Source organism: Coffea arabica, chromosome 7c, assembly GCF_036785885.1.
Source record: "Coffea arabica cultivar ET-39 chromosome 7c, Coffea Arabica ET-39 HiFi, whole genome shotgun sequence".
Lineage (NCBI taxonomy): Eukaryota > Viridiplantae > Streptophyta > Magnoliopsida > Gentianales > Rubiaceae > Coffea > Coffea arabica.
Genome location: NC_092322.1, coordinates 19,970,202 through 19,996,579, shown reverse-complemented (window position 1 = coordinate 19,996,579; position 26,378 = coordinate 19,970,202). Strand labels below are relative to the sequence as shown.

General features: G+C 36.9%; 1 long non-coding RNA gene across 1 annotated transcript; it reads right to left on the bottom strand.

Annotated features, from left to right (window-relative positions):
• Positions 1–7,658: 7,658 nt before the first annotated feature.
• On the bottom strand, positions 7,659–24,759 carry LOC140010250 (uncharacterized). The gene is made up of 3 exons (XR_011817546.1): positions 24,232–24,759; positions 12,044–12,770; positions 7,659–8,065 (listed from the first exon to the last, which is right to left on the bottom strand). It is a non-coding gene; the product is annotated as an uncharacterized lncRNA (long non-coding RNA).
• Between the last annotated feature and the right edge of the window lie 1,619 nt (positions 24,760–26,378).

Below are 26,378 nucleotides of genomic sequence, written 5' to 3'. Positions count from 1 at the left end.
TGGAGCGTAATCGTGTCTCTCCGCGCATCTTTTTCTAAAAGACAAAATTAATTTTCTGTTGGTGAGTCTCAAGGTCCACCGCGCACCCTCCTATCTCCCTTTCTTGACAATTTAATTTCCTGTTGGAGCGTAATCGCGTCCCTCCGCGCATCTTTTTCTAAAAGACAAAATTAATTTCCTGTTGGTGAGTCTCAGCGTCCACCGCGCACCCTTCTATCTCCCCCTTCTTGACAATTTAATTTCCTATTTGTGAGTATCAGCGTCCACCGCGCACCCTCCTATCTCCCCTTCTTGACAATTTAATTTCCTGTTGGAGCGTAATCGCATCCCTCCGCCAATCTTTTTCTAAAAAACAAATTTAATTTTCTGTTGGTGAGTCTCAGCGTCCACCGCGCACCCTTCTATCCCCCTTCTTGACAATTTAATTTCCTGTTGGTGAGTCTCAGCGTCCATCGCGCACCCTCTTATCTCCCCTTCTTGACAATTTAATTTCCTGTTGGAGCGTAATCGCGTCCCTCCGCGCATCTTTTTCTAAAAGACAAATTTAATTTTCTGTTGGTGAGTCTTAGCGTCCACCGCGCACCCTTCTATCCCCCTTCTTAACAATTTAATTTTCTGTTGGTAAGTCTCAGCGTCCACCGCGCATCCTCCTATCTCCCCTTCTTGATAATTTAATTTCTTGTTGGAGCGTAATCGCGTCCCTCCACGCATCTTTTTCTAAAAAACAAATTTAATTTCCTGTTGGCGAGTCTCAGCGTCCACCGCGCACCCTTCTATCTCCCCCTTCTTGACAATTTAATTTCCTGTTGGCGAATCTCAGCGTCCACCGTACGCCCTTCTACCTCCCCTTCTTGACAATTTAAATTCCTTTTGGTGAGTCTCAGTGTCCACCGTACGCCTTTCTACCTCCCATTCTATCTTCCCTTCTTGACAATTTAAATTCATGTTGGTGAGTCTCAGCGTCTGCCTCCCCTTCTTGACAATTTAAATTTCTGTTGGTGAGTCTCAGTGTCCACCGCGCACCCTTCTATCTCCCCTTGTTGACAATTTAATTTTCTGTTGGAGCGTAATCGCGTTCCTCCGCGCATCTTTTTCTAAAAGACAAATTTAAATTTATGTTGGTGAGTTTCAGCGTCCACCACGCACCCTTCCATCCCCCATCTTGATAATTTACATTTCTGTTGGTGAGTCTCAGCGTCCATCGCGCACCCTTCTATCCCCCTTCTTGACAATTTAATTTCCTGTTGGTGAGTCTCAGGGTCCACCGCGCGTCTTTCTACCTCCCTACTTGACAATTTAAATTCCTGTTGGTGAGTCTCAGCGTCCACCGCGCGCCCTTCTACCTCCCCTTCTATCTCCCCTTCTTGACAGTTTAAATTCCTGTTGGTGAGTCTCAGCGTCCACCGCACACCCTTCTGTCTCCCCTTCTTGACAATTTAAAATTCTGTTGGTGAGTCTCAGCGTCCACCGCGCACCGTTCTATCTCCCCTTCTTGACAATTTAATTTCCTGTTGGAGCGTAATCGCGTCCCTCCACGTATTTTTTCTAAAAGACAAATTTAATTTTCTGTTGGTGAGTCTCAGCGTCCCCCGCGCACCCTTCTATCCCCCTTCTTGGAGCGTAACCACGTCCCTCCGTGCATCATTTTTTAGTTATGACAAGTTAGTTTTCTTGACTGTTTTGATTAATAATTGTGCTTTCTCATTCATTTTGTGAAATTCTAAGAGCTCAGACTTTTTCAACTTTGCAAAGATCACAATTGGTCAATGCATTCGTTTTATTGTGGTTCACTTGCATTCGAACTACGTTTGACCTGATTTCCATAGTGGGATATGTAGGCAACTCTACATGGGTTCGGTCACATTTTCTGCAATATTATTGCATCATTTTGTCCAATAATTTCAGCCAAGTGTTGGCTTGTTTATTTTGGCTCAGGTACAGCTAGGAGAAACAGGTAAACAATTTGCTGTCTACGTCTTTGTCTTGAGTTTCTTTGAAACTCTAGACAAAGAGGGGCAAGCTGTAGACACCAAATTTTTGTCAATTTTTAATGTTTTCTTGAATTTTTATCTATTTAATAAGTTATCTATTATTATTATTATTATTAATGTGTAATTTTCTCATTTTTGCAGGTTTATTTAAAAAAAATCAAAATCAAATTATTACAAAACTTACACATTTTCATCATTTTCCCTACCAAAAACACTTAACCCATTCCTACACTCAACTTCCTTGATCTTTCTTGTCATTTGGTAAAAATAATCATTTTGGACCAAAAAAACACACAAAGCTCTACGTTGGCTACAAATTCACTCTTCACTCGGCTCTCTCTCACAGAAGACAAGCCACAAAAAGAAAAAAAAAAGCACTCCAATCCCTCTGGACTCACTGGACAGAGGCAGGAAAAAAAAAAAAAGAAACGCACGAGAGAAGAGGAAGGGAAGCTCTCGGAATTTTGCAACCTGACCCCTCACTCTCCCTCTCTCGGACTTGGGCGGAGGAAAGAAACAAAGAAGAAAAAAAAAATCTTCCCCAACTCCTCTCGGTTCCATCTCAACCTCACAAACACCTACATTGAGGTAATTTTTAGTTTTTGTCTAGCACATTAAATCCATGCTTTATTGTTCAGTTTTCTTTCGTTTCTGCTGGCTGCCTTGTATTGTTGTTGTTGCATTGCTGAAAATTGGGAAATGTCATTAACTAGATAAAGGAAAAAGAAATGTTTCTCATGCATGCATATTAACCGTTTGAAAAGAATGCCAAAATGACCAACGAATTAAAAAGCTTAACATTGTACATGTTTTCTTGTCAAATAGGTGACCGTTTGCTAGTGTAGGTCTGAAAAGGTGTGGTTATTCAAAAATTTTTGGAGTTTTGAGTGTTAAAAGTTTTGAAGGGTTTTTGTTATTTTTTGGACTGTTTTGGTTTAATTTTGTCATATCTGTTGTTACTTTCATCGATGTTAGTTGATAGTTAGGTTGTAAAAATCACAAGGAGTGTTGTAGTATAAATTTTATATTTTTTGGTGAAGATTTGGGTGTTTTAAAGAAATAAAAACTGGAATGTATTTTGATATTTTGGCCAATTTCAGATCATCTTTTGTAAAAACTAAATCCGAAAATGGAATTTACGCGAAAATTGGAGTGGAGAGGTGTATTTTGAGAAATTTTGGCGACCGGAGAGGTCATCGGCGACCGGCAGTCCGGCGGTGATGCTGCCATGGCCGCCAGCTGAAGCTTCTTCAGCTGGCCGAAGAAGAAGGGAAGGAAACGGCTGGAAGTGGAGGAAGAAGAAAGAAAGAAAAGAAAAGAAAAGAAGAAAAAGAAAAGAAAGGAAAGAAAAGAAAAAAAAAAGGAAAGTGGGTTGGGCTATTTTTTTAGTGGGCTTGTTTCTTAATTTCGGTTGGGCTAGAAAGTCAGATCCATGCTTCTTTTTTTGTTGGGCTTGAGGGATCAAAGACGGGCTGGCTTGCTCGTTTCTTTTGGGTTTCGGCTGGACTTAGGTAGTATCCGGCCCAAATAAATAAAAATGACGGCCGATGGCCTTTTTTTCTCCCAAATTAGAAACCAAAATTTGCATTTTAGCCCCCTGATCTTTGGAGTAGTTTCACTGCAGCCCAGACCATTTTAAATTTCTTGCATGTAGGTCCTTAAATTAATTGTACTTTGGTCCTTGAATTTTATCTTTCATTTAATTTTGACCCCTGAACTTTGGAAAAATATAATTTTTGTCCCTAAAAGTTTTTAATTTTTATAATTCAGTCCCTAGTGAATTTTGACTCTTTTTATTGTGATTGTTTCTTTTCTTTAATAGCTAATTATGTTACTTTTGAATATATTTAACTTGCAATTATTAGATATTCTTAAATTTATTTACGTTTGACATATTAAGGTGAATTTTCATTATTATTAATATTATTTCAATTAAATTGGTGCCATGATTTTTTTGTTCATTGTGAGTATAAATAGGACAATTTGAATCTATTTAGTCACCACTTCAAACGGGAGGTACCCCTATTTTTATTATTTTAATGTCAATTACGTGCTCTTATGTGTTCCTATGTGTTTCTATGTGTTTATATATTCTTATATGATTTATTTATTGCATTTAAATGTTCATTTAAATTTTCTTATATTATATTTGTTTAGTTAATTTTTATTCGAGAGGCATTTAAATACCTCAAAAATGTAATAGATAGGATAACTAATTTTATTTTATCATATCTTTCCCATTTTAGATTGTAGTTAGATTCCCCGATGTAATAGCTAGGTTGCGTGTTTATGTGGCTTATGTGTTATGTGTTTTATCCGCTTTTCTTAGGATTTTGGCATCTAGATATTATGTTTACGTGTTATATGCTACATGCTCTTATGTGTTTATTTGTTTTAATTTATGCTTTATTTGTTTCACTATGAATTGTTAATGCATGACGTCACCACACTAGTCCAACGCTAGTTGTGGCTTCTCCCTCCACTTACTTGCTAGTCCAAGCTAGTAAGGATTTTTAGAAATGGGCTACTCCAACAACGCTAGACCCTTTAGGTCGCCTTACGCTAGATTCATCTTTGTGTGCTATTCACTACATTTTCATGCATATTTTCATTTTTAAAATCTTTTCTCATTTGCATGATATTCCCTACTATATTATCCCCTATCCTCTATAGGTGCTAATCATGTCATTTAGAATTGCATCTCATTTAAGTTAGTACATTTGCTTGTTCATGTTAGGATAATTATTTTTCAAACATGGAAAATGGGTGATTATAACTTTTTAGTTTAAATACCCTATTAATCCATGTATAAGAAAATTATGTCACGAGTTTTTTGCCTCCCGTACCCTTTATGTTGCATCCCCTTTTTCTTTGATCACTTATATATGTATATAATTTAATTTCTTTTCTTTTATTTTAATTTCATCGTTCGCATACTCGTGACACTTTCAAGGAATCATTTTGGCCTTCGTAATTAATGCGATTGGTTCGATTAAACCCTTGAATGGATATTTTGACCCTTTCGATATTTTATAAATTTAGATTTGCATCCATGTAGGAAACATCCAAATATGATAAAATTAAGGGTTATATTAGGAAAATTTTGACTAAACCTCGCAACTAGCTTAGACTTGGTTGAAAGGGTGCCTTAGATTTGAGTTAATCGAACCTTTGCCTTCCCTTTCTTCAACCGTGACTCCCGAACCCATTTTCTCTTGTTTTTCGAAGACCTGGAGTTGTCAAAAAGGGTTTTATTTTATTTTGTTTGAGTCAAAAATATTTTTGGGGTGACTTGGTACACCCAAACTCAATACCAAGTGGCGACTTCTCTTTCTCTTAAAAACCCTTTTTAGACTAAATTTTTGGACCCAAATTGTCACATTTTTTAAAGTCCCATTTTAGGTCCTTTTTCACTTATTTTTAAATAAAATCACATCTCTTATGAATACCCTTTATTTTTATTTTTCCATCGTAAAAAATGGGGCGCGACAGGTTTCATCCCCTACTATGGGTTTCAAATTTAATTATACCGATATATGATATTTGCTTGAGGCCAATGGAAATAAATTAATAGGAATGATAGGCCTCTTCTATAAGTTTTTTGATTAGGCAACTCTTATTAGAGAATCATCTTAATTACCCATCTTATATTCCTTAAATGTAAAAATAAGAAAAGTGAATTCCATCTTATTCTTGTTAAATGTAAAAATAAGAAAACAAAATGTCATCGTTTCTGCTGGCTTCAACAAATGGAAAAAAAAAAGAAAAGATAAAAAGAAATAATGAAAAAGACAAATTATAAATTATAAAATTCATTCCACATTAACAAACATACTATCGATTTTCATTAAAATCCATTATCATTGACCACCCTATGATGCTGATAGTGATAGTGATTATGAAATTCAAATCAAACAATGCCTAATATTGTTAGGATACTTCGATATGAAAGAGCACATGAGTTATGTTCTAGTTATCATGCTTGAGCATCACTTGTATTTTTTTTGTGCAAACGAAATATTTGGGCCTTTATATTTAGAAGAATAGATTAATTTTGGTTTTACACAAAACGGTTCAAGCTTGTTTGAATGGTTCTAAACACTATTGTCTTTTTTGGTAAACAATATTACAGTAACAAGTCTAAGGTTCCATTTGATAAAACTGAATCTGAATTCTAAAGTTTGAATTCTGAAATCTGAATACTGAAATAATTAATTTGCTGAATTTTAGTAAGGTATGAAAATGACAATATTTATTTTTAAATCAAATTAATATAAAAAATGAAATATATTATATGAGGAGTATAGAGAAGATGTGAAAGTCATTAAAAAGGGAGAAAAGAGAAACTAAAAATCGTTAGATAGAGAATATTAGATTGTTTAATTAGATAAAAATTTTGAACATAATTAACAAACAAGGGTAAATTTGGTAGATAAAATAAGGTGATTAAAGTAATTCTATTGATTCTTATCAGAATTAAGCATTCAGTTAGGATTCTTGTGCTGAAAAAAATATACACAGGTTCAGCACTGCTTAACAAGTTTAGCAAATAGATTTTCATTTATCAAACACTCAAAACATTTGAATATTTGAAAAAATTCAGATTCAGCACTTTTTATGTTATCAAACAGACCTAAGCATTTCTTCATCATTTTTTGTTCTCTTGCATGCACTGGGGAGTTAGGAGGACCCAAGGTTATTGGTGATAATTGCTTTGGCGTATACAGTACGATTAAATATAAAAATTTTTCTTATACAACAATAACTATATACAAAAGGGGAAATGAACTGTTTCATCCCTCACATTTCGCAAAAATATTCTTTTCATCCCTCACTTTTAAAATGAAGCAAATTCATCCCTAACATTTAAAAATTAAAGCTATTACATCCCTGAACCTAATTTTCAATCTGAATCAAACCACCCAATAACCTAGTAATAAATTTCGAAAATAGAATTGATAGATCATTCAGTCAACTTCATCATATTCACATGACATTTATTAAACCAAATAAATGAAAATTATAACATAAAAGGTCATTCTTTATCTTGGAATAGTAGAGTTTTTTTTTTTTTGGTAAATCTTTTCATACACCGTTAGGATGTCTGCTTGCGAATCTAGATGTGTATCATACATATAAAATTTAGTGTTTAAATTTAAATTAAAATGATATGGCGGTACATAAAACCGTTAGTGTATATAATGATAATATAGAAAAGATTAATCTTTCTTTTTTATGTTATAATTTTTATTTTTTATTTTTAGGTTAATTAAATTTCACATGAATATTAAGTTGAGTTAACCAAGTGATCTACCAATTACACCCCCAAAATTTGTAATCAGGCTGATTGGTGGTTTGATTTAGATTGAAATTTGGGTTTAGGATATAATAATTTTAGTTTTTAAATATCAAAGACGAAATTAGTTCATTTAAAAGTGAGGGACGAAAAGAATATTTTTGTGAAATGTGAAGGATGAAACCGATCATTTTCCCTATACAAAACCATAGATAGTCAATATGATAGTTATGTCAAATTTGTTCAAGTTGAATAGAGTTTTAGAACAATAATAACATTGAAACAACTATACGACAATCATTTTTGTACGGTAGACAACAGAACTTTTATGTTCATTTATATCTACCAATGGTTTTTTTTTTTTTAAAACCTTTTCCCTTTTATTTTCAACTACTACTTGGTTTCATTTCAAGCCTGTCGGACTTCAAGAACTAAGGGGGTAAAGTGAAGAAATAGAGAAAATTGGTTTCATTTAGTGAATTTTGTGAATTGTAGGAGGAGATTGGAATTTAAAAATTTTTTCAAGCCAATTTTAAGAATTCTTCAAAGCTAAAAGGGAAAATTGACTCTCTCACTTAATCATAGCTCTTTTTATCACTTGAACAAAAGGAATCTGAAAATCAGTCCCCGTTCTAGGAGGCCTCTTCACACGATCAGCCCAAAAATGAGCTTGAGGCTGCAGCAACTGACTCACTTTTTTCCGTCTCCTTAGACCTCATCTTTTTCTTTTTTTCTCTTTTTCTCACACCTTTGTTTGTTCCTAGTAGTGTTAGCATTCCTGCAAAAAGTAAAGAAAACTTAACATAAAAACAATAATTTTGTTATGCATATATCAAGATATGGATTGAATTTTATGTATTTAAATCAACTCCACTTTAGTTTAAAATGATAAACTCCTCTAGTTTTAAATGAACCACCACTCCGAGGGCTCCAACCAGTCACATTTGAAATATTTGGAAAAAAATTACACCACAAAAGCACTTTTATGTCACAAATTCAAAGTAATCCGAGAAACCAACTATCTAGTAGAAACAATAAGGAGAACAAAGGTTGTACATTGATGAAGCATTGTCACGAGAGTTACACTTGATGCTTGCATTGCCTAAGTTCATAATAGAATTTGTCTTGGAGGACAACGTTGAAATGGCGTGTTGTTATATTAATTTGGAGGCTTAATTGGAGAAAATCCTCATTTGATGAATCAAATTAAGAGTCCTAAAACTGAAGGGTCAAAAGCATTCACCCTTATATTAAGGGGTATTTCTGCAAAATTTCATTCTCACCCAGGCGTTTTACAAAACTATACTAATTACAAGGCAAGCTCTAACAAAAATAACTAGGTCCAATTAAGTATGTCAGTGAACTTAAATAATTATAGTGTTATACTTGGTAAGTTTTTGGTTGTCTGCTCTATTTCTCTTATATTGATCTGTTAGTCTAATCATGTATTTACAGCTATTTACTAAAAATTTGTAAGAAATCTTGTCGCGCCCCATTTTTTGATAGATAAATAAATGGTTTGAAAAAATGTATTTGTGATTGGAAAATGAATTGTGATTTAAAATAAAAATGGGTCTAATGGGGTTTTGAGAATGCGACGATTTGACCCAAAATATAGTTTAAAAAGGGTTTTTGAAACAATTGGAGTCGCCACTTGGTAATGAGTTAAGGTGTACCAAGCCACCTAAAAATGAGTTTTTAAAAAAAAATAAGAAAAAGTAGTAAGAAACCCCTTTTAAACGACTCCTAGTCCACGTAAACCAACGAAAAAGGTTCGGGAGTCACATTTGACGAAGGGGAAGGCAAGGATAAAATCCAAGGCACCCCTTTGACCTAGCCAAGGCTAGTTGCATGATTTAATCAAAGATTTTCTTGTTTTAACCAAAGAATTTATTACATTTGGATGCACTACATGAATGCAAACCCTAGACCTAGGGGTATTGGGGGAAATTTCCCTTCAAAGGTTGAGTGGTGCCAATCACATTAATTGTGAAGCCCAATAACGATACTTTGAAGAAGTCACGAATAATGCGAGTGTGATGCAAATGAATAGAATGCATGTATGCAATGTGAGGACATGAGTTTGAAAAAGTAATAAAAGACAAAAATGTGTAAGTGAAAATGTGCACGTGAGTGGGCAATGTACGGTATGTGAAATGATAATATGAAGTGCATGTGTGCAAGTGATGATAAAAGTGTTCGTGTGCAAGTGAAAGGATAAAAGGTGTACGTGTGCAAAATGGGAGGAAAAATGAAAGTGTGATGAGGGTATAAAATGGTAGAGTGGATTTGAAAAATGCATGAGCCTAGGGAATTTATGCATATTGGGTACGGGGAGACCTAAATCGTGACTCAATTTGCCCTTTTATAGAGGGAATACAAGCGTGCTAAGGCTTAGAAAAAGCCACACTCGTCTATATCCCATATTTAAGGGGACTCTCAAGCAAATGAACCCTATAACTAGCATGAAATGCAAAAATCCTGAAATGGAGGGAAAAGGGGTTCGAGGAGCATGCCAAATGATAAAACTAAGAAAAATGCATGAAATGAAGTGAAACATGCAAACATGTACTAACGAGGGGAAATCCCTAAGGGTCTAGCGTTGGACTAGCGGAAACGTACATTCATCCATCACATTCATTCATGGCTATGAAAAGCGAGTAGACATGCCAAACACTCATAAACACATAGCACATAACACTTAGCATGCTCGACTAGATGCAAAAGCCTAATAAAGCAAGTAACACGTAACACATAGGTATGCAACTAAGCTAATGAACCTATTACATTCACTAACTAAAACAAAAGGGGAAGGGGAAAATGGACCAAATTGCTCGCCAAGGCCCTATCTATTACAAGCCAAGAGGTGTACACATACCCCATAAAGAATAACTTAAATAGAAAGCAAAAGTAAATGACATAAATAAAAGAAATTAAAGAAAGGCTAGGAAAGCAAAGTAGACATGTATTTCACTTAGCACGTTGGATCACATAGGAGAGACACAAAAAGGGATAAAAGAAATTATACCGCCCCCTTTGAATGATATCCAAATGAAAGAAAAATGGCTTCAAAACAATAAAAATGTCACGCACCTCAAATAGTAAAGTATAACAAAGTCACCAAATCTCTCCTAATTGCAATTTAAATGAAATCAAACAATACATAGTTTCCAATAAAGGGGTCCACCAAGGACCCCAAATGCAAGCATTAATCAACCATTCAAAGTCAATTGAAACATTTTAGAAATTTTGAAAGTCCAAAAGCAAGAAAAAGGCCAAAGCCAATTTATTTCAGAAAATTTAAGAAGATAGGCGAACACAAGCTCATTTGGACACAAAGTTCGTAAACTCTTGCATTAAGTATCACCTTAGCAAAACATGGTAACCAATGAAGGCAAACAAGCAATGGAATTGAAACATTAATGCTACCAAAGACTCAATTGTGAACACTAGCCAAGCATTCAAGCTTAATCAAACACTTTTAGGAACTTCAAAGGTCCAAAGACAAAGAAAAGGCGGAGGAATGGTTCAAATGCAAATATCTTAGGACCTAATTGCAAGAACATGGAATGTAATTGAGCCATAATGCATTGCTGCAAAAATCACAGGGACCCAATTGATTAGCTTTCTCAAATTTGTGGGTCATAGGGGAACAAAAGGAAACTTGAGGGGTTAAAGTGCAAATTTTAGAATATATTTCATGCATGCTACGTAAATCTCTTTGTTTTGCTGGTTCCTTTCATCTGCAACATGCTAAACTTCTCAAATACAATCCTAATATCCAACTAACATCTCACCAATCAATCAAAGCCATCGGCATTAAACTAAAAACTAACACAGAATTCAACAAGCCAACCAATTATGATGAGATAATGTAAATTCCAGCAATCTTTCATGCAAACTCAAGAAGATTTCTGCAAACGGAAAGTGCAAGCTTGCTGCATTTTTGCTTCTATAATTTTTGCTGCAATTTTCATTTTTACAAACACACATCAACCTAAACATCAATCTTGATCCAAAACCTTTCAATCAAACACCCAAAGCTAATCTAAGCATCATAACACACCATTTCAGCATTCAAACCAACTTAAACGTAGAAGAAAAATCATGCCAATGCTGGAAAATTCTATGCAAGAGGTTCGGCAATCCTGCTATTTCTGCTGCAATTTTTGCAGCCACGACCCACAACAAATTCATACCAAAACATGTAGCATAGGATCAAAACATGCAACCTTGTTGCTAAATCATTTAGGCACAAGGTTTAGTTAGCAGGAAAAATGGTTCAAACCAGTTTTCTCGTGGGCTGTTATAGGATCAAAGTAAAGCAGCAAATTATGATAAATAAAAAACGCAACTTCCTTTTGTTTACTGGGTTTCTGCAAAATTGGCAACCGCCATTTTTATGACCTTCAACTACTCAAATCTATTACACATGCAATTCAGGGCAGAAAAGAAACATTACAGCATGCCATTTTAACAAGAAAATAACCATCCCAAATCCCAACACAGCCATCGAGAATGAAACCAACTAAACTACCAAAGTTGCAGCAAAAATGGAATAGAACACAGGACAAGGACCGAACAGGAGTAAAACGAGGGAGAAACGGCAAGAAAACAGCAACAATGAGTATCTAGTTTCAATCCAATCAGCCGTAACATTGATGCATATTGGCTTAACAAAAGACCCAAATGAACCAAGCCAGGTTTCGATTTTGTCAAATCTGATTCCGAACAAGAAAAAGGTTTGGGAGATTACCTGTTTCCTTGTCTCTAGGCCTGGAGTCTCCGCAACAGGTGCAGCGGAAGCGCCTCAAACTGGAACAACGGTAGCAACTGCAACCCCCACACCACCACTGGCAGGTACTGAAACTTTCTCCATCAGCTGCAATCGGCTCTGCGATGTCCTTATCTTCCGCTTCGTCTCTAAGATACAGTGGAGATCTAGAAGAATGGAAAGGTTGCTTCCTAATCAGCTATGGCGCTCCAACTAGAGATTTAACATGAAGAAAATGAAGAAGAACCCTGCAGTTTTCCATTTTCATCAGAAATTTTTCCCTCTTTGCTCTTGTCTTCCCCACTATGCCGCCGGTCTTTTATCAGCCGTCCTTCCCCAGATCCTTACTCCTCTCGGTTCTCAACTCCCTCTCTGTTTCTCTTCCAATCCCTTTTCCCAGCCGTCTTCCCCTTGGGTTTTCCTTCCTTCAGATTCGCAGCCGTCACTCGATGCTCAGCTCCCTTCCTTTTTGTTTTCAGCCATTACTCTGCAGATTCTCTTGCCGTTGCTCTTCACTCTGTTTTTTGCAGCCGCCCTTCTCTCTCACTCTCTGTATATTCCCCTCTCTCACCTTGCGGCTGCTGCTTCTTATCCTTTTTATATGCAACTCTAAGGTTCCTCAACCCTCATACGAAGGGTGCTGATGAGGGGTTTGTCCTTGCCTTCCATCCAGCCCTTCGATGGTGCTGCTGAAATTATGCTTGGCACGCTGCAAAAAATTGCAGCGTGCATGATGCGGTTTTTTTTTTTTTTTTAACTAATTAATTAATTAAACAACAAAAATGATAATAATAAAACAATAATAATTAATGATGAAAACAACTTAATTAACTTTAGATAAAAATAAACTAAAAACAACAAAAATGCAATTTTCCATTTTTTCATTTTTCTCATTTTTCACTTTTTTCAAAATAACTTAATAAAATAAAATGCCAAAAAGCTGAATTTAAAAGAAATAAACATATTTTTGTGAACAAATTTTCCTTTTTCTTTCTTTCCATTTTTCCAAGCCAACTAAAGCCTATATTTTTTTTTGAATTTTTCTTCTTCTTTTTTTTTCTTTTTCTTTAATTTTTTTCTTTTCTCTTTTTTTTTATGATTTTTCATTTTCATTTTTCCTTCAAGAAAGCATTGAATAAAAACAAAATGACTAAAACATATTTTTGATGTTTTCCTTTCCTTTTCCTAAAAACTCTGCTAATCTTAAACTTAAAAGCTAAAACTAAAAACTAAAACTAAAAGTAGATAAGAATAAATAGCAAATGAAATAGGTCAACTAAAAGGGCGAAAATGAATAAAACTAAAATATCATGACAACTAATAGTGCAAAACACACAATAACGAACTAAAATGCAAGCAATCTAAAATGAAAATCATGAAACATATGATACATACAAATTATTCAAAAATTTGGTGTCTACAGTTTGCCCCTCTTTGTCTGAGTTTTGAAAAAACTTGAGACAAAGAAGTAGACACCAAATACTTACCTGTGTTATTGGGCTGCAAAAGATTCCAACGAACAGGAATTCTAACACGGGACTGACCCGAACATGAAAAATAAAACGGGACTGACCCGAACAAGAATTGAAAACGGGACTGACCCGAACAAGAATTGAAAAACGGGACTGACCCGAACAGAAATTTAAAACGGGACTGACCCGAACAGAATTTAAACGGGACTGACCCGAACAGAATTTAAACGGGACTGACCCGAACAGAATTTAAAATGACCCGAATAGAATTTAAAACGGGACTGACCCGAACAGAATTTAAAACGGGACTGACCCGAACAGAATTTAAAACGGGACTGACCCGAACAGAATTTAAAACGGAACTGATCCGAACAGAATTTAAAACGGGACTGACCCGAACAGAATTTAAACGAGACTGACCCGAATAAAAACTAAAATCATGGGACTGATCCACGTTCCAGTGGCTGTGAAAATGAAATGCTCACTAGTGGGACTGACCCACGGCTAGTGGCGGTAAAATGAAAATGCTCACTAGTGGGACTGACCCACGGCTAGTGGCGGTAAAAAATGAAATGTGCACTAGTGGGACTGACCCGCGGCTAGTGGCGGAACAAAATGAAAGGCGCACTAGTGGGACTGACCCACGGCTAGTGGCGGATACAAATGAAAGGCACACTAGTGGGACTGACCCACGGCAAGTGGCTGAACAAAAGGAAATGCGCACTAGTGGGACTGACCCACGGCTAGTGGCTGAACAAAATGAAATGCGCACTAGTGGGACTGACCCACAGCTAGTGGCGGATACAAATGAAAGGCACACTAGTGGGACTGACCCACGGCTAGTGGCTGAACAAAATGAAATGCTCACTAGTGGGACTGACCCACGGCTAGTGGCGGATACAAATGAAAGGCACACTAGTGGGACTGACCCACGGCTAGTGGCTGAACAAAATGAAATGCGCACTAGTGGGACTGACCCACGGCTAGTGGCGGATACAAATGAAAGGCACACTAGTGGGACTGACCCACGGCTAGTGGCTGAACAAAATGAAATGCGCACTAGTGGAACTGACCCACGGCTAGTGGATGAACAAAATGAAATGCGCACTAGTGGAACTGACCCACGGCTAGTGGCGGATACAAATGAAAGGCACACTAGTGGGACTGACCCACGGCTAGTGGCTGAACAAAAGGAAATGCGCACTAGTGGGACTGACCCACGGCTAGTGGCTGAACAAAATGAAATGCGCACTAGTGGGACTGACCCACGGCTAGTGGCGGATACAAATGAAAGGCACACTAGTGGGACTGACCCACGGCTAGTGGCTGAACAAAATGAAATGCTCACTAGTGGGACTGACCCACGGCTAGTGGCTGAACAAAATGAAATGCTCACTAGCGGGACTGACCCACGGCTAGTGGCTGAACAAAAGGAAATGCGCACTAGTGGGACTGACCCACGGCTAGTGGCTGAACAAAAGGAAATGCGCACTAGTGGGACTGACCCACGGCTAGTGGCTGAACAAAATGAAATGCTCACTAGTGGGACTGACCCACGGCTAGTGGCTAAGAAAATGAAATGCTTACTGGCGGGACAAACCCAACTCCAGTAGCAACGAAAATGAAATGCTCTTGACAATCGGACAGTGGGATCAAACCCGAGCCTGCCGAGGTTGGAGGGATAAAACCCATGCCCAACGAAAATAAAAGCGGTCAGTGGGATAAAACCCGAGCCTGCCGTGGTCGGAGGGATAAAACCCGTGCCCAACGAAACTAAAAGCGGTCAAGATACTGAATTTGATTTTCCAAGAAACAAGAATTTGAACTTGATTTTTGATTTTTGACTTTTGAATTTTTCTGATTTTTTGAGAGAATTTTTTCCAAAAATAATTTGCCCCCATTATAGGGCCGCTTTTCCCTTCTTTCTTCTCTTTCTTCGGCATCGGTCTTCCACATCACCAGATGCTCTTTCGTCGATTTCAACTATGAATACCTGTACAGGGGCTTACATGCACTCAAATTTTCATGAAAATGGCAACGTGATTGATTTGAAAGTCTTGCCTGACTCTTCGATGAAATCCTCAAACGAGCTATAAAAAATTTGCCCCAGTGTGGGCTTATTTTGTGAAATTTTGCAAATAGAAATTTTGCCCCAGTGTGGGCCCATTTGATTGCAAAAATTGGTTTGGATGCCTCTCCATTTATTTGAACAGGGTAAGAAACTGTGTTCCCTATATAATGTGAAGAAATTTGAATATCTTGCTTAAAATCACACAAAAAATTTCATGATGAATTTCTCAAAATAATGCCAAATTACAAAAGATTTCTTCCTCACTTTAACATCGATGCTTTGGGTAATGGATGTTATGTCTGATTTGGAAATGGGAGGTCAAGAGTTGCCTTAATTTTGTGCCCAAATGGTGTCTAACCCATTCAATGTCATATCTTAGTGAAATCAAAGAGTTTGTCACCCTTGTTTCAAGAAAACTTAGTTAACATACAAACTTTTTAGGCTTGTAACGTATGGACAGAAGTGATAGCTAAACGTGTAGAAACGGGTTATACCCTTATGATCACAAATGATTTGATGAATTTCTTATGAGCATGATCCTCACTTTGGATTGTCATGAAGGAGTAAGTCAACTATGGACTTTATTAGCTTGTAATGTAGCTTGAAAACGATAGTTAAAGAATAAGACTTTCAAGGATATTGCACCATAGATCGCCTTTTTCCAAAATTGTCCCTATTTTGAACTCAAAAGATTTCAGACTTTGTTTGGATTTTCTCATCATTCCCCAGGGACTTCAACGTCGAACTTTTCTGCATTTACTTTTCTCGCTTTGCTTTTTGCCTCTTTTTCCTTTCCTTCAACTTGGTGGATTTTCACATGGTGAGTAGCGCCAACCCCATACCCAAGCAATTCAGAAATACAGCTAAAATTTTCCAACATCAGAAATTTTCTTGACAGGGCCATTGCAAAGAACAGAAGTCAGGACTTTCAGCTTTTGTAATGGGGTCTGGTGGGGTGTTTGGAAAAGTTAAGGCTTGAAGGCAGATTTCAAGAATGGTTTAAGTAATCTGAGATCGCATTGTTGTGCCAATCCTATTTTAGGGCTAAATCAGAATTTGCCAGAGCTTGTGCTCAATTGAGGCTTTTTCTCTTTCATTTTCTTTTGATTTTTCGGCCTTTTGCCATTTTTTGAACTTTCACAAAATTTGCCCCAGTTTATTTTTTGAACTGAGGTTCTCTTTTCTCTTTTCCTTTTGATTTTGTTGCATTGTCACTTTTCACTTCTTGAAACTTTTTTCTTTTCAATTCAAACTTGCCCCCAGTGTGGGGTTTGCGATTCTCAGGGGTTACCAAACGAAATAATTTATTCTGATGGCTCAAAAGGGATAAGTAGGGATAGAATGTTTGATTGGAAAAGAAGAGGGCCTGACCTTTGTTCCGTCCCTTACAATAATTCTGAAAGGAAACTTTCGTTAATGCGAAATTTTTTTGCATGTATCTGAATTACTGACTGAGGAAGACCCTTGTTTATCCATATTTGTGAAACATAGGCGGTCCGTGCGGACAAATCTCTTCTTTTTCTTTTTCTTTTTTTTTTTTCAAAATTGGAACCCAAGTGGAATCAAATTTTCCCAACTTGCGGTTCTCTTTCCCTTTTTTTCCTTTTTCAAAATTCCCCAATCTCCTTCCCCAATGTGGGGTGCGATCATATGTGCACTCGAAAAGAACCACCAATTTTTAGCTCAAATGAGGATGCAATGGATGATCAGTGTTTAGGTTGTAGAAATGACGGCCAAAGTATCATTCTTACACCTCATGACAACCAAAGTAACGAAATGGCCATTGAAAATCCATTCCCTTTTGAAAATCTTCCCAATGTAGGGTAGTGATCATTAAGGCTCTTATTTGAAACGAAATTATTCTTTTAAAGGCTCAAACGGGAGAGCAAATGATAAAATGTGTATAGGTAGAGAAAAGAATGCTCGAAGTATCATTCCAAATTTTCAAAACAAACAAGAATAATGCACATTTTTTGCTTTCACTTAGATGTGAATTGAATCGGATTAGACACAATGGATATTTTCAAGCAAAGATGGCCCCAATTTGCAATTCATCAATCAATGTGACTGATTTTATTTTGGGGTTAAGTGAAGTGGGCAAAAATATGAATTGTACAGTGAAAGAGAAAAGGTATCTCATGGGCCTTCTGAGGGATCATTCACCTCTTTTCTGAGCATTCTTATTGTATAGCTCGGGTCACCAACCCAGTGTACATGAGGATTTTAGAAAGTATACACTTGTGAAATTCAGGCTAGAGGTTGAAAAAATCTCAATTTGGTCTTATTTCCCAAAATTCATCATGAAATCTCTAATGAGTAAGAATAAAGAATGAAATGTACATATACACAAGACAATAATTGTCCAAAAATTTTATTGCTGAAAAAGTTTGAAACAAAAATTCCTGTTCAATTACGATACAAATGAGAAGCGAGAAACTTCTAAAGAGCTCCACATATACACTTTTTGTCTTCTTTTCTTTTGGAACAAAATGTATTAACAAATCAAATATACAAAATTTTCCTTTGAAAAACAATTACAACATCTCTCAGAGGCTTTAGCGTAGAGCTTCCAGATAGATCATTTATGTTTTCATTGTAGGATCTGCCCAAGAATCACACAATACTTGCAATTTTGACACCTTATTAGATCAGAAGTGACATCGGAGATAGAAAAATATTTTCCTTTTTATTGAAGTTTTTTATGAATGCAGGGGAGGGGAAAAACAAAGAAAAATATCCCGAGTTAGTAGGTAAAACTGTAAAATCGATATGCATGTCCTATGGGGGAACCCTTTTGTGCCAAGGGTAGGCCTAGCATGAAAATGCAATCCGCTAGAATAGGCACTATACAATACCTGATGGATCCGATTAACCCATTGAGTGAAAAAAATAATTTTGAAAAATTTAGCCCATTGGAATGAGAAGGGACGTTTGTCAAAATAAAGACCTCGTTCGAAGGGATTGATCACTTTTGATCGATACAAAAATTTGCAAAAACGCACGGATTTGACCTTGACGAACTTCCTATCGAAGAGATTGGAATTCGTTGACCAAATTTTTCAGTGAAGCACGGGTCAAAACCCCAACCGATCAAATGGCTGGATGCAATGGATGGTTTTCTCAAAAATCGATTAGATTTCCCAATTTGGAATTCGATATCGAAACCCTAATTGGTCAAATGGGTTGAATGAAATTGACCATTTATTTAAAATCGACCAGATTACCCTAAAAAGGGAAATAGGTCAAATGAATTGAATGAAATTTAATTTATCCCAAAATTAATCAGATCACCCTAAAAAGGGTAAATTGATCAAATAGATTGAACGAAACTTGATTTATTCAAAATCGGCTTGGTTGCCCTAAAAATAGGTAAATTGGCCAAATGAATGAAATCGAATTAGTGATTTATTCAAAAATCGGCCGAATGACCCTAAAAAGGGTAAATTGGTCAAATGACCCTAAAAAGGGTAAATTGGTCAAATGAATTGATGATTTATTCAAAATCGACCGGATGACCCTAAAAAGGGTAAATTGGTCAAATGAACCTAAAAAGGGTAAATTGGTCAAATGAATTGATGATTTATTGAAAATCGACCAGGTGACCCTAAAAAGGGTAAATTGGTTAAATGAATTGATGATTTATTGAAAATCGACCAGGTGACCCTAAAAAGGGTAAATTGGTTAAATGACCCTAAAAAGGGTAAATTGGTCAAATGAATTGAGGATTTATTGAAAATCGACCAGGTGACCCTAAAAAGGGTAAATTGGTCAAATGAATTGATGATTTATTGAAAATCGACCAGGTGACCCTAAAAAGAGTAAATTGGTCAAATGAATTGATGAATTATTGAATGAATTGGCAAAATGGATTAGTTGAATTGTCCGGCCATTGGTTATTTCAAAATTATTGAGGTACATTAGTCTATGACCTTCTAAAAATCAAATTTTGGCCTCAATTTATTTATCGTCTCAATAGGAGGAATCATTCGTGAATTTTCTTCAAATTAATGTCCTTTTACGCAAGGGATTTTTACCCAAAAAGTGATTATTAGATGCTCATATTCCAAAGGTCACTCTATGAAAATGATCGAATCCTGCCTTACCTTGTGCACTACCCCTTTGGATGGTACAAAATGTAAACGTGCAATTCTCACTGGATTAAGTATCCGAGACACAAGGTGGCTTATTCCTAAACACGGGATTCCCTATGTGGCATTCCCTTTCTAGGGTTTATGCATGATGCCATTTTTATCAAAGCAAGAAAAAATGCAATTCAAAATGAAACGTGACCTAAGGAACCCTTTGTCTGCCAGGGTAGGCCTAAAATGGTATGACATTATTAATTTATGAACGAAATATACCAAAATTGCTTAAACGTGCACTATCCTATCTATACGGGTAGGCTTCTAAAAGAAGGTCATGCCAGACCTCTTATTTCCTAACGTTTGTGAATGCGAAGGATAAGAAACAAGAAAACGTTAGTTCAACACATAATCACATAACACATTGGACAATTAGATGATATAAAAGCAACAAAGAAATAAGGAAAGAGGGTGGGATCCCTCCCCTCGTGAATGGTGTCCCTAGTTCAGGATAAAGCCGACTCTACCCTAGGCAATTCTATCATGGATGCATGAGGTTAGGGCTCACTAATGCATCTAGACTCGATAGGTCATAGGTCCCCGAGCCTTCAGACTTGGAAACCAAGGGTCATCACTCCCAAGGTTCCTTGTCGGTGGCTCGAGCGATTCCCCAGACGTTGCTACGCACACGTTGTGTTACGGCTACCCGTCTGGGCGAATCTAAGAAGAATCCTCAACCTTCGACTAAAAACTAATAGGTCATCAACCTAAAGTTTAAAGCGGAAGATCGAGTGACCCCTCGGATCATGCTACGCACACGTCGTGATACGATCACATGTCCAAGTGGGTCGCCTAAAATCCTAATAGGGTGGAGTGGCGTGACAAGCCACTAAAAGAAAAATAAATGAGGGGTGAAAAATTAAAGCGTATGCACGTATGCTAGTGCTCGTTTGGAGGGGAGGGATCAAGAACCAACGCGAGGCTCTAGGGTGATGTCCCCCACCCAAATGCAATGCAAAGCGCGGAATCACATACATAAACCATTCATCAATCAAAACAATCGTACGCCAAATGAGTAAGTGAGGGGGTTGGTATGTGTGAGATGCAAAAATCCTAATAAAAGGAAAAATGCAATCCTAAACACCCAAATGTGATATATGAAAAGATTAAAAGAAGAAAAAGGTTGATTAAATCAAATTTGCTCGGACTCTCGAATGTCCCCAGTGGAGTCGCCAACTGTCGCGCCCCATTTTTTGATAGATAAATAAATGGTTTGAAAAAATGTATTTGTGATTGGAAAATGAATTGTGATTTAAAATAAAAATGGGTCTAATGGGGTTTTGAGAATGCGACGATTTGACCCAAAATGTAGTTTAAAAAGGGTTTTTGAAACAATTGGAGTCGTCACTTGGTAATGAGTTAAGGTGTACCAAGCCACCTAAAAATGAGTTTTTAAAAAAAAAATAGGAAAAAGTAGTAAGAAACCCCTTTTAAACGACTCCTAGTCCACGTAAACCAACGAAAAAGGTTCGGGAGTCACATTTGACGAAGGGGAAGGCAAGGATAAAATCCAAGGCACCCCTTTGACCTAGCCAAGGCTAGTTGCATGATTTAATCAAAGATTTTCTTGTTTTAACCAAAGAATTTATTACATTTGGATGCACTACATGAATGCAAACCCTAGACCTAGGGGTATTGGGGGAAATTTCCCTTCAAAGGTTGAGTGGTGCCAATCACATTAATTGTGAAGCCCAATAACGATACTTTGAAGAAGTCACGAATAATGCGAGTGGGATGCAAATGAATAGAATGCATGTATGCAATGTGAGGACATGAGTTTGAAAAAGTAATAAAAGACAAAAATGTGTAAGTGAAAATGTGCACGTGAGTGGGCAATGTACGGTATGTGAAATGATAATATGAAGTGCATGTGTGCAAGTGATGATAAAAGTGTTCGTGTGCAAGTGAAAGGATAAAAGGTGTACGTGTGCAAAATGGGAGGAAAAATGAAAGTGTGATGAGGGTATAAAATGGTAGAGTGGATTTGAAAAATGCATGAGCCTAGGGAATTTATGCATATTGGGTACGGGGAGACCTAAATCGTGACTCAATTTGCCCTTTTATAGAGGGAATACAAGCGTGCTAAGGCTTAGAAAAAGCCACACTCGTCTATATCCCATATTTAAGGGGACTCTCAAGCAAATGAACCCTATAACTAGCATGAAATGCAAAAATCCTGAAATGGAGGGAAAAGGGGTTCGAGGAGCATGCCAAATGATAAAACTAAGAAAAATGCATGAAATGAAGTGAAACATGCAAACATGTACTAACGAGGGGAAATCCCTAAGGGTCTAGCGTTGGACTAGCCCATTCTATGAATTCCGACTAGCGTTGGACTAGCGGAAACGTACATTCATCCATCACATTCATTCATGGCTATGAAAAGCGAGTAGACATGCCAAACACTCATAAACACATAGCACATAACACTTAGCATGCTCGACTAGATGCAAAAGCCTAATAAAGCAAGTAACACGTAACACATAGGTATGCAACTAAGCTAATGAACCTATTACATTCACTAACTAAAACAAAAGGGGAAGGGGAAAATGGACCAAATTGCTCGCCAAGGCCCTATCTATTACAAGCCAAGAGGTGTACACATACCCCATAAAGAATAACTTAAATAGAAAGCAAAAGTAAATGACATAAATAAAAGAAATTAAAGAAAGGCTAGGAAAGCAAAGTAGACATGTATTTCACTTAGCACGTTGGATCACATAGGAGAGACACAAAAAGGGATAAAAGAAATTATACCGCCCCCTTTGAATGATATCCAAATGAAAGAAAAATGGCTTCAAAACAATAAAAATGTCACGCACCTCAAATAGTAAAGTATAACAAAGTCACCAAATCTCTCCTAATTGCAATTTAAATGAAATCAAACAATACATAGTTTCCAATAAAGGGGTCCACCAAGGACCCCAAATGCAAGCATTAATCAACCATTCAAAGTCAATTGAAACATTTTAGAAATTTTGAAAGTCCAAAAGCAAGAAAAAGGCCAAAGCCAATTTATTTCAGAAAATTTAAGAAGATAGGCGAACACAAGCTCATTTGGACACAAAGTTCGTAAACTCTTGCATTAAGTATCACCTTAGCAAAACATGGTAACCAATGAAGGCAAACAAGCAATGGAATTGAAACATTAATGCTACCAAAGACTCAATTGTGAACACTAGCCAAGCATTCAAGCTTAATCAAACACTTTTAGGAACTTCAAAGGTCCAAAGACAAAGAAAAGGCGGAGGAATGGTTCAAATGCAAATATCTTAGGACCTAATTGCAAGAACATGGAATGTAATTGAGCCATAATGCATTGCTGCAAAAATCACAGGGACCCAATTGATTAGCTTTCTCAAATTTGTGGGTCATAGGGGAACAAAAGGAAACTTGAGGGGTTAAAGTGCAAATTTTAGAATATATTTCATGCATGCTACGTAAATCTCTTTGTTTTGCTGGTTCCTTTCATCTGCAACATGCTAAACTTCTCAAATACAATCCTAATATCCAACTAACATCTCACCAATCAATCAAAGCCATCGGCATTAAACTAAAAACTAACACAGAATTCAACAAGCCAACCAATTATGATGAGATAATGTAAATTCCAGCAATCTTTCATGCAAACTCAAGAAGATTTCTGCAAACGGAAAGTGCAAGCTTGCTGCATTTTTGCTTCTATAATTTTTGCTGCAATTTTCATTTTTACAAACACACATCAACCTAAACATCAATCTTGATCCAAAACCTTTCAATCAAACACCCAAAGCTAATCTAAGCATCATAACACACCATTTCAGCATTCAAACCAACTTAAACGTAGAAGAAAAATCATGCCAATGCTGGAAAATTCTATGCAAGAGGTTCGGCAATCCTGCTATTTCTGCTGCAATTTTTGCAGCCACGACCCACAACAAATTCATACCAAAACATGTAGCATAGGATCAAAACATGCAACCTTGTTGCTAAATCATTTAGGCACAAGGTTTAGTTAGCAGGAAAAATGGTTCAAACCAGTTTTCTCGTGGGCTGTTATAGGATCAAAGTAAAGCAGCAAATTATGATAAATAAAAAACGCAACTTCCTTTTGTTTACTGGGTTTCTGCAAAATTGGCAACCGCCATTTTTATGACCTTCAACTACTCAAATCTATTACACATGCAATTCAGGGCAGAAAAGAAACATTACAGCATGCCATTTTAACAAGAAAATAACCATCCCAAATCCCAACACAGCCATCGAGAATGAAACCAACTAAACTACCAAAGTTGCAGCAAAAATGGAATAGAACACAGGACAAGGACCGAACAGGAGTAAAACGAGGGAGAAACGGCAAGAAAACAGCAACAATGAGTATCTAGTTTCAATCCAATCAGCCGTAACATTGATGCATATTGGCTTAACAAAAGACCCAAATGAACCAAGCCAGGTTTCGATTTTGTCAAATCTGATTCCGAACAAGAAAAAGGTTTGGGAGATTACCTGTTTCCTTGTCTCTAGGCCTGGAGTCTCCGCAACAGGTGCAGCGGAAGCGCCTCAAACTGGAACAACGGTAGCAACTGCAACCCCCACACCACCACTGGCAGGTACTGAAACTTTCTCCATCAGCTGCAATCGGCTCTGCGATGTCCTTATCTTCCGCTTCGTCTCTAAGATACAGTGGAGATCTAGAAGAATGGAAAGGTTGCTTCCTAATCAGCTATGGCGCTCCAACTAGAGATTTAACATGAAGAAAATGAAGAAGAACCCTGCAGTTTTCCATTTTCATCAGAAATTTTTCCCTCTTTGCTCTTGTCTTCCCCACTATGCCGCCGGTCTTTTATCAGCCGTCCTTCCCCAGATCCTTACTCCTCTCGGTTCTCAACTCCCTCTCTGTTTCTCTTCCAATCCCTTTTCCCAGCCGTCTTCCCCTTGGGTTTTCCTTCCTTCAGATTCGCAGCCGTCACTCGATGCTCAGCTCCCTTCCTTTTTGTTTTCAGCCATTACTCTGCAGATTCTCTTGCCGTTGCTCTTCACTCTATTTTTTGCAGCCGCCCTTCTCTCTCACTCTCTGTATATTCCCCTCTCTCACCTTGCGGCTGCTGCTTCTTATCCTTTTTATATGCAACTCTAAGGTTCCTCAACCCTCATACGAAGGGTGCTGATGAGGGGTTTGTCCTTGCCTTCCATCCAGCCCTTCGATGGTGCTGCTGAAATTATGCTTGGCACGCTGCAAAAAATTGCAGCGTGCATGATGCGGTTTTTTTTTTTTTTTTAACTAATTAATTAATTAAACAACAAAAATGATAATAATAAAACAATAATAATTAATGATGAAAACAACTTAATTAACTTTAGATAAAAATAAACTAAAAACAACAAAAATGCAATTTTCCATTTTTTCATTTTTCTCATTTTTCACTTTTTTCAAAATAACTTAATAAAATAAAATGCCAAAAAGCTGAATTTAAAAGAAATAAACATATTTTTGTGAACAAATTTTCCTTTTTCTTTCTTTCCATTTTTCCAAGCCAACTAAAGCCTATATTTTTTTTTGAATTTTTCTTCTTCTTTTTTTTTCTTTTTCTTTAATTTTTTTCTTTTCTCTTTTTTTTTATGATTTTTCATTTTCATTTTTCCTTCAAGAAAGCATTGAATAAAAACAAAATGACTAAAACATATTTTTGATGTTTTCCTTTCCTTTTCCTAAAAACTCTGCTAATCTTAAACTTAAAAGCTAAAACTAAAAACTAAAACTAAAAGTAGATAAGAATAAATAGCAAATGAAATAGGTCAACTAAAAGGGCGAAAATGAATAAAACTAAAATATCATGACAACTAATAGTGCAAAACACACAATAACGAACTAAAATGCAAGCAATCTAAAATGAAAATCATGAAACATATGATACATACAAATTATTCAAAAATTTGGTGTCTACAGTTTGCCCCTCTTTGTCTGAGTTTTGAAAAAACTTGAGACAAAGAAGTAGACACCAAATACTTACCTGTGTTATTGGGCTGCAAAAGATTCCAACGAACAGGAATTCTAACACGGGACTGACCCGAACATGAAAAATAAAACGGGACTGACCCGAACAAGAATTGAAAACGGGACTGACCCGAACAAGAATTGAAAAACGGGACTGACCCGAACAGAAATTTAAAACGGGACTGACCCGAACAGAATTTAAACGGGACTGACCCGAACAGAATTTAAACGGGACTGACCCGAACAGAATTTAAAATGACCCGAATAGAATTTAAAACGGGACTGACCCGAACAGAATTTAAAACGGGACTGACCCGAACAGAATTTAAAACGGGACTGACCCGAACAGAATTTAAAACGGAACTGATCCGAACAGAATTTAAAACGGGACTGACCCGAACAGAATTTAAACGAGACTGACCCGAATAAAAACTAAAATCATGGGACTGATCCACGTTCCAGTGGCTGTGAAAATGAAATGCTCACTAGTGGGACTGACCCACGGCTAGTGGCGGTAAAATGAAAATGCTCACTAGTGGGACTGACCCACGGCTAGTGGCGGTAAAAAATGAAATGTGCACTAGTGGGACTGACCCGCGGCTAGTGGCGGAACAAAATGAAAGGCGCACTAGTGGGACTGACCCACGGCTAGTGGCGG